The sequence below is a fragment of the Fukomys damarensis genome, unplaced genomic scaffold, assembly GCF_012274545.1.
Source record: "Fukomys damarensis isolate Sample0158 unplaced genomic scaffold, DMR_v1.0_HiC HiC_scaffold_16, whole genome shotgun sequence".
Taxonomy (NCBI): Eukaryota; Metazoa; Chordata; class Mammalia; order Rodentia; family Bathyergidae; genus Fukomys; species Fukomys damarensis.
In genome coordinates this window covers 29,353,401-29,360,900 of record NW_022900928.1, presented here as the reverse complement: position 1 = coordinate 29,360,900, position 7,500 = coordinate 29,353,401, and the positions used below count along the sequence as shown (strand labels likewise).

At 50.7% G+C, this 7,500-nt stretch overlaps 1 long non-coding RNA gene across 1 annotated transcript; it reads left to right on the top strand.

Moving 5' to 3' along the window:
- The first annotated feature begins 1,350 nt into the window (after positions 1-1,350).
- LOC117286321 lies at positions 1,351-6,094 on the top strand. Its single transcript, XR_004517445.1, has 3 exons — positions 1,351-1,395; positions 4,822-4,953; positions 5,626-6,094. It is a non-coding gene; the product is annotated as an uncharacterized LOC117286321 (long non-coding RNA).
- The last annotated feature ends 1,406 nt before the right edge of the window (positions 6,095-7,500 follow it).

The window sequence follows — 7,500 nt, the reverse complement described above, 5'->3', positions numbered from 1 at the left end:
GGTCTTCCCTGTGGACACTTGGTACACTGGTGCTTTCCAATCTTGCAGTGGCACCTTAGGCCCTGGCTCCAGAAGCAGTCAAGTGCTTTAACAGCCGTTCTGGTGTGGATCCATTCAGGGCTGCCCATGCCATCACGGACACCCCAGCTTCCTGCAAATTCGCAGCCTTGCCTTTTCTGCTCTTCCACCACCTCCCCCAGGTGACCCAGCCTCTGCACTCAGGGCCAGCCAGGTTGCCTGACCTCAGCACACATCTATGTGTCTATCTGCAAAGAGGATGGCAAATGGGCTGCTGCCTGAGAAGGCATTCAGTGGCCGTGTCAGCACAGAGCCAGACACATATGAACTGTGGAAAAGTGTTTGTTGAATGAGTGCTATTTTATCTTTCTCTAAAAGCTGAAAGCCAAGAAATACATCACAACAGCTCAAAGCCTTATATGAATGAGTCAGAGGTTTAAGCCTTGTTTGCCTTCTCCATGGGCACAAAATGCCTATCGGGCAAGAAACTTCTTGGGGAGGTGGCAGGATTCTCTGCACCTTCTGCTAGAGCTGGAGCCCTTGAAGATGTCCTCACTAGAGAGAGAAGAGCAGCAGGCAGGAGGGGCCCCAGCAGGTAAGAAGGTGACTCCTACCTGAAGGTTCAGAGGCCTCAACATGGATCAAATAGATCCAAGAATGCTTTGGGAAGACGAGTGCAGAGGCTGAAGCACGGGGACTGCTGGAGACAGCAGACTGTGCTTCCCCCAGAGTTTGTTGTGAGGAAAGGTAAGGGGTGGGGGCCCTGCCTGCTGAGCCATCAGGCCTGAAGGCCACTTCTCCAGCAAACCCGGCTGTCCCCTCTCTCTGAGTAGATGGTGTGATGTAAACATTTAGGCCCCATGAGCTGTTCTCACTCCACTCTGGGGAGGCCTCGAGACTTCACAGATGCAGGCCTGTGATTGATACCATGTGCTTGCCGACAGCTGGAGAAGTGGCCTAGACCTGGCCAAACAGGAATCTTAGAGATTCTTGGCCTACAAGCAGAAGGGAAGGGGCAGAGATAAAGGGAGGAGGGGAGAGGGCCATCTCCCATATCCTCCCCTTGTTTATACTCCCTCCTTAGTGAACCACCCCATGCTGGCATGTGGGGGGGGGGAGGCAGAGATAGAAGGGCCAGTGGATTCCTAAAGGGCTGAGATGCTCCAGGTCCAGCTGGGTACTGGCGATCCAGAGGAAGGGATGAGTAGGGAGAGAGGAGGGAAGAGGGAGGGTAGGGAGCTGAGGTGAGGGGTGGGCGGAGGAGAATGAAAACCCAGTCTGTTGGTTTCTTCCTTTTTTTCAAGAGCCACAAGCTGAGATCAAAGGTGATATTTTTACAGCAACTGAAATAGAAAACCACTGGACACACAGTGGGAGGTGAGTGGCTGAGACACAGGCCCCTTTATGATGAAGCCTGTGGCCTCAGCAAGCATGCTGCCCTCTGCCATGGGTGTGGGGGACAGTGTGTGGTGATCTTCCCAACCAAGATTCAAGGAAGAAATGGACGTGAGCAACATCCTTCAGTTCTGGGAGAGGAGAGGGACAGCGTGAAGGATCATAGTGCGCACTCAGTGCCTGACTTCTTCACCCTAGACCACTCTGCCAATGTACAATAGCGTGTGAGTTGTTCCAGGGCTTCTCCGTACACCCTGTTTCATCTGCACAGAGCCCTGTGAGGAGGATTATTGTCACCCCTGTTTTACTGAGAGTGCTTTAAAGAATTGGGAGCCAGTTCAGGACTAGAAGCCTGGGGCTACTGGTCTAAGATTCTTTATGCTCTTTATAATCCTGCCTATCTACTCATGCTCCAAATCACTATTCCCATTAGCACTGGCCCTGGCTGCCCCCTGCCATAACAGCACCCACAGTCAGGTCCCCAAAAGCAGTGGGACTCAAAGCATGGGCCCCTGACCAGCAGCATCAGCATTATCCAAGGAACAATCTAGAAATGCAAATAGTCAGGTCCCAGCCCAGAATGACCTAACCAGAAACTGGAAGTCAGGCCCAGCCCTCAAGACTTTAACACTCTCCAGGTGATTCGTTTGCACTAAAGGTGAGGATCACTGCACTGTTGCCTCAACGGTTTCCACATCTGTTCTCTGCAGAAAAAAACACCTATCTCACAAGTTTAAGCCCAGTGTTGTCTAACACACATGGTAGGTGTGCATCCTGTGCCAAGCATCCTTCTAGCCCTTCATAGACATTAACTCACGTAATTTCACAATCCTGAGAGAGAGGAGCTAAGTCTCCTCACCTCACAGATGAGGAATTGGAGGCACAGAGAGGTAAAGGGATTGGTCCAGGGTCATGCAACTAGGAAATAGCTGGGTTCTTGAATCCCAGGTCTTGTCTTTACAGCTAACCAACAGAAATCCCCTGACAATGGGTCTGGCTCCCAAAAGGTGTTCTGGGCATGGCTAAAAATGTGCTGATGTTGATTAGTACTACCTCACCTGAACTTGAGATGATGCCCCTCATTCCATGAATGTGAAATCTGCTGCCTTGTCAAGATCGAGGCGTGAGTCAGCTGCAACCACAGCCACAGTGTCTGAAACCCCAGTACAGCACAAGCCTCTCCCTTCACCGATCCAGGAGACCACAGCGTACCATTCTGGGCTGCTGGAATGACCCTGCTTGTTGCAGGGTAGAATGTGGGCTCTGGCAGAGGGGGAGCTGGAACCCCAGTTTAGCCACTCGAGTTCTGCATGACCTCTCTGAACCTCACATTCCTCCTCTGTAAATTGATCAATGATAGTCCTAACTCTGAAGGTTCCTGTGAGGTTGGAGACAATGACATTTGTCCCCACCCAGAGCATGAGCGGAGCTGGCCATCATCAAGCAACTTGCCCTTCTCTTCCCCCTGTGGCTGCTAGCTTAGTGGAAATAGTAGCTTGGGACCCAGAAAAGTTTTGAAAGGAGAAGAAATAAGTTCCTAAGAACCTAAATACATTTATCCTCCAGCCTCCCTGCCCTGTTCCACATCTCTCTTGCCCAAGGTTTTGGGGTTAAATTTTGGTACCAACTGCACCCAAGTCAGGAGCCCAGTTACCTGCAAAAGGGAGAGGAGTCTTCCTCTCCCCAGCCTCACTGGCTAGGCAGGCAACCACTATCAGAGGGAGCATCCAAGACCCATCACCACCATGCTGAGTTTGGCCTGGACATATGAAGCTCCTTAGCTGCTTGCTCCTGAGGGGCTGACCCCACTTGGCAAGAATTTCCCCAGACAGAGCTGCAGAGGACATGGCAGACGAAGACCAGGTGAGGAGTGTCTGCACTGGGTGGAAGAAGCAAAGTCTCCAGTGTGGCCTCAGGGGAACCCCTGAGAGCAGAGGAGTCTGGGAGAAAACCCAGGCCTGGCTGAGGCCCAGCCCTGCTTTGACTCAATGGGTGAGGGATGGGGTGCAAGGGTAGGTTTCCCCCCTCAGTCTCAGTTCCCCCACTGTGTACGTCATTGTAGGAGGTGCCGTCAGGCACCCACTGCCTTCCAGCGCCAAGGTTCTGAGGTCCTTGCCTAAGCTAGAATTCCAGGCCTTGTTATAGCTTAGGGCTGAGGGAGGCGAAGAATGGAGGCAGGTGGGGAAATAATTTAGTGGGGAGCTCTGATCCCCCACAGACTGAAGGCAGCAAGGGAAGACCAGAAAGTGACACCACAGCCCAGAACAGTCTGTCCCCATAAGTGGTGAGATGGTCAACATTGGTTGGAGGTGGTGGGGGAGGGGCTGAGCCTTCCCAAAGGGAGTACCCAGCAAGGCAGGTGGGCCAGGACTAAGGGACTCTCCCTTTCAGACTCACTGCTTCATGTTGCTGTCCTGTTGGGCCATGGCTAACTTTCCGTGAGCAGCTTTTATTGTCCACTTATTTTATGCTAGGCTCAGTTCTAAATACTACATGCACATTAAAATTATTCTATCCTTTCACTGGGAGGCAGGTCCTGGGTAACTGATCAGCCTGGAGTGTGGCCCTCACCTGTCCGGTCCTCACACAGGCTTTTCTCCAGGCACCTAGTGGTCAGCCACGCTGGTCCTACCCTGTCACTCAGGATGGTGCCTCCTCCCAATGCATCTATAACTGACACCAGGCAGTCTCCCTTTCCATTGTCCCGTTCCTGGGCTCCCTCACTCCAGGGAGCCAGGTCTCTAGCAGGTTGTTGATAGTAGGCCTGGAATCCGAGCACATGTAGATCTTGCTGAAGCTTGGTGAGCCATCCTCACTCTCCTCAGGGAAGTCCTGTGTGGGGTTAGGGTGGGCACATCCTTGACCTGTGGGCAGCGCTGGATGTGCATACAGCCAAAGTAGGCTTCTCAGAACTTTAGCTTTTCTTTGGATGCCTCACTCCTTGGTTGTTTCATTCTTTCTTTAGAGGGCCCCCATAGATAAACTACACAGCTATTCCCAAGCCAGGAGCCCTTGATTCATTTCCCTCTCACAGCATTTCTAAGAATGGCCCAGAGAAGGGTGGAGACCTGCCGGAGTTCACACAGCCAGGCAGGGCCAAGACGGCCCCGTATTCCAGACCATTGCCTATTACCCCTTTCAAATGCAAAGACCTAGTTATATAACCACAGAAAAATCAGAAAATATAAGCAAAAGTAAAAATAAATAAACATACCTTGGGTTTGTTTTTCAAGGCAGGGAGCAGAACCACTGAGCTAACTCCCCAGCCCTATAGGTTTGTTTTTCAGAGAAACTTCCATTGCCCTTCTCATCCCTTCTTATTCCCCCTAACACACCACCCCCCAATCTAAACTACTCATGGCCACTGACCCCAGCCATAATCAATACCTTGCTTGCCCTTGCCAACAGCTATTCCCTGAGGAAAAGGCCTTGACAGCAGATCCTGGAAGACAGCCTTAAGTCGGATTCTGGAAAGGCCTAGCATCTCTTCCAGAACAGCAGGGCTTCCGTTGGAATGGAACTGTTTAAGTTCAGGCTATGGTAAGAAGTACCTCTGGCCGAGTCTGGGGATTGCCTTCACCTCTGCTTGGTCTGTGGATTGGCTGTGTGACTTAGGGCTGGTCCCTGCCCCTTTCTGAGCCTTGGTTTCTTCAGTTATAGAGTGAAGATCTGGACTTGATCAAGTAGTTTCCTCACAGCCAGTCTTAGGCTGTCAGCTTCTCTTGGGCAGGAAGCATGTCTCCTTTGATAGAATTTACCATCCAAGTACAGGGCTCAGGCCCAGGCCATCTCTCCCTAGCTATATGAGTGACTGACAGCGTACATAGCACTCTGAGTTCCTCCTTGGAAAGAACAGATCTATGTATGCTCAGATCTGTCATCTCTCCCCTGAAACCTTTGTACTCGAGTGAGGTGCTTCCTGGTTGATTTGCTGGAGTGTGCCTCTGCCTGGCCAGCTCCTGGCTCCATCCTGGCTCCGGGGCCCTGGCCCAGGCTTGCTGGGGGAGCCTGTCTGCTCACAGTGCTCCCTCGGTTCTGGAAGGAGAGTGTGTGGATGCTGGGCCCAGCCCACCACATGGAGTGTCAGTAACATTGCTCAGAGGGCCTCAGGCCCCATGACCTCATGGACAACCAATTCCATGTTGGAACTCACAGCTAAGGCCATCTTTAAAACTAGTACTACCTTTTTTCTTTGCTTTCTTTTTTTTCCAGTTTGGCTAAGGTGTGGAATACGTGAGCTGCTGAATTACTCCAAGAAGGAGGAGAGGCTGTTTCTGAAACTGACTGTGGTTTCTGGAATCCCTAAAACAATGGCAAACACTGGGAGCCTGGACCCTGCTCCCCCAAGGTCAGCCTGACCCTAGTCCAGGATCTTCTGAGAGGACCAAGGTCAGGGGGAGAAGCACTTGCTTCAAACGCCCAGATGAGCTCTCTGGACCTCTCTTGTGATCTATAAAACAGGAATAATAGCCCTTCTCCTCAGTACTGCTGTTAAAGGATGCAACATTCGCCAACCATCCAGTCATTCGATTGACACCTTCTGTATAGCAGGCACTGTTCCAAAAACTGGTAGAGCGGTGAACACAGCAGGCAAAACTCATCCCCTGGTGGAGCTACATGATGGAGGAAGACAATGACCAGATAAAGAAGGTGTCTTAATCTTCTAATGTGTAACAAAATACCCAAGGCTGTAGCTGGGGATTTAGCTCAGTGGGGCTGCTGCCTGCCTCACAGGTGCAAGGTCCTGAGTTCCATCCCCACCAATACCAAAAAACAAACAAAATACTCAAGGCTGGTTACTTCATTCTGGCTCATGTTTCTGGAGGCTGGGAAGTTCAAGATTGCATGGCTGCATCTGATGAGCTTCTTGTAAAGACCTCATGCTATATAAACTTACGTACAGAAGATAAAAGGGAAGTGAGCATGTATAAAAGGAGCACATGTGACAGAGAGAGAGATGGGGAGGCTTAAAGTGCTTTATAACAATCCACTCTGCCAAAACAAGTCCATCCTGGAGAGATCCAACACACTCCAATGAGACCTAATCCAGTCTCTCCAGAAAAATGTTAATTCATTCATGAAAGTTTTACCCTCATGATCTAATCACCTCCCACTGCCTTTCAAAGATCCCACTGCCTCTCATATCCATTACATTGAGAACCAGGCTTCAGCACGTAAATCTTTGAGGGCAAGGCGCACTATATCCAAACCATAGCAGAAGGATGCAGCATGTCAGATGGTTAATGGTAGCAGCTATGGAGGAAAACTCGATCTGCAGGAAGGATGGAGAGTGCCCTCAGGGGGGAGCAGGGCCTGGGTGCAGCTTCACGTAAGGTGGACAGGCCGGGCTTCGCTGAAAAGGGGCCTTTGACAGGATGCTGATGGAGGGAGGAGGAGGCCCTGTGCTCATCTGAGGGTAAAAGCGTCCCTAGCCATGGAAGGACGTTGGCTATTGAGGAGTTGGAGATGGCACCCTAAGTGTCTCTCCTATGCCTCAAAAGCCTTCAGCATCATTCTGGGCACAAGTAACCTCTAAAAAGTTGAGGGCTTTGTCACAGCTGCGGCGGGGAGGGGGGTGTTACATCTGCCTGGTAGGCTCCATTCAACAGTCTCTTGCTAAACACCTTTCATACCAGGTAGCAGAGCAGGTCTGAGAGTGCCCAAGAGAACTCAGTTTGACTGACTGTGGCAGGCTCGGTGTTGGGAGCCCTGGGCTGTGCTCCTGACTCTGGCACTAGCTGTTGATGTGATGTTAGGTAAGGGACTGTCCCTCTCTAGGCCTCAATTTTCCTATCTTTAAAATAAGATGTGTGGTGGCAGGCAGGGGCTGAAGGGAAAGGAAAAAGGACACAACTGTTATTGGGAATGGGCTTTTTTCACAGGGTAATAAAATGTTCTGGAATTAGGTAGTAGAGATGATTGCACAATTTTGTGAACATAAGAAAGAAAATTATACGTTTTGAAACACCTTTTTAAAAAAGTAGTTAGGCAGTGTGTGGTGGCACATGCCTGTAAATCCTGAACTTGGTATTATGGCTGTGAATTCAAAGCCAGCCTGAACTATATAGTGAGACCCTATCTCAAAAA